The following is a 1959-nucleotide window of genomic DNA, read 5'->3' as shown; positions in this document are numbered from 1 at the left end:
GCTGACTTCTGCAGGTGGGCATTTCTGAGGCTGGTAAGCTGACATGCAACGGAGCTGTCCAAGTGCTCCTGTACAAAGCATGCATACAGCTGTGCACACCTGTGGTTTGCAGTTGTTCTCCACGCAGCCTTCAAAAATGCTGGGATCTTGCATCTCTGTTAGTGAATCTGCTTCTCCCTGGCTTGCTTGCTTTACTTTATCACACTCTCTTGACATCCTAGGAGCAGTCCACAGCCCTTTGGAGTCCGCAGACCACAGGTCAAAAACCACATTACATCTGCAGGGTACACCTGCAGGGCTGGGCAAGGTGTGTGTGTGCTGGGAGCAGCAGGCTGCCTTGCAGCAGGAGACACACATCGGGAGCCCATGTCCTCCGGTCTGGCTGAGCGTGTCTGCTCACCTGAGGAGGCTGTGACTCCAGTCCCACCACCTCTCTGCCTTCTCTGGGATGTTTGCACCCTGGCCCAAGGCACAGGGATGAGGTATGGTGTTCAGCATCCTCCCTGTCCACTAGAGTGAATAAGGTATCTCTCTTTTTACAGGTAACAAACAGACCCTCACCTGGGACACACTAATCCGTGATTCCTGAGTGTGTGTTACTGCCAAGGTAAGGAAGCACATGCTGGGGACCAGCTAAGGGGTGAATTTAGTTGAGGAGTGAAGGTAATTTGTAAATGAGCAAAGAGGCTGATCATCGTACTCTCTGAAGCTGACACTAGACATGTGGGAACTGGCTGTGATTACATGACCCCAGACTGTGTTCAGTTGTTGAAGGGTGTGATACATATTAGTGATGTAGCCTTCTGTCTCTGAAACCTCTTAGCACTCAATTAACAGGAGGCTTTGGGGTGCTGCTGGATGGGTTCCTGTTGCACTTGGCAGAGAAAGACTGTGTTGTGATTGCAGGATCTATGTCCCACTGTTCTGTCATGAGCAGATGAACAGACGGTCACTGTTCTGACATGGACAGGCAGAGATGGGGATCAGGAATAACATGGGGAACTCGAAAGGCAGCAGACAAAATATGAGGGTTCAGGGCATTCTCAGCACAGATGTAAGGAAGCCAAGTGTTTAACTGATCCTGAAAGGAGCTTAGAAATGACCCTCCATTCCATATGGCCCTGTGACTTAGCATTCAAACCCTGGCTGTTCACAGATGGACCTTCTGGAGACCTCCAAGGTCTGTGAAGGGTTTCAGTACTTCAGCCTCAAGGAGAAGTGCTGAGCACTATAGAAAATGACATTCTGTAGTTCTGGCCTCTGGCATACCCTACAAAAGTCTGTTCATGTTACATCGCCACATCCATGCAGTGAGTGGTTGCCTCTCTTTCTTCACAAGCTTCCTGTAATACTGCCTTCTCAAAACTGCCTTTGAAATCTTATTCAACCCTTGTCTGCCATGCTGGTGCACACATAGAGCCTCTCTGCTGTGAGTTTATCTGTCTACATGTGTGCGGCAAGAAGAGTGTTTGTGGTGCTGGTAACAATCCTCATGTGAATGCTAAGGTAAAGGAAAAGCAGAGGTGTAATTTTTGGTCCTGAAAAATCTCAGTTGTGAGTGTGCAACTTGCTGGTAGCCCAGGGCACTGACCACCACTGCTGGATGTGTTGTTAAACCCACACAAGCAGAGCAGAGATGGGGCTGTTCATGCAGCTCCCTGCAGCTGGTAGTAAGGCTGCACAACATCCCAGTGAGCCAGTCCCAGCTCCACTGCACTCACACCCAAAGGTTACTAGCTACTAAGATGAGAAATGTATGTTCCCATGATGAAGTAGATCGTTGTCTAATGAAGCAACACGATAAGCTAAGAACTGATGATGGTTTATGTCCAAATCACAGGCAGGATTTGTTCCCTGTACTACTGACTGCACAGTTGCCTGCAATTTGGGGCAGCTGAGTTTGCCTGGAAAGTGATGGTAGCAGTGAGCGATGGAGGAGATGGCTCTGTTCCAGCAGCA

Source organism: Acanthisitta chloris, unplaced genomic scaffold, assembly GCF_000695815.1.
Source record: "Acanthisitta chloris isolate BGI_N310 unplaced genomic scaffold, ASM69581v1 scaffold895, whole genome shotgun sequence".
NCBI lineage: Eukaryota > Metazoa > Chordata > Aves > Passeriformes > Acanthisittidae > Acanthisitta > Acanthisitta chloris.
This window is presented reverse-complemented; position numbering follows the sequence as displayed.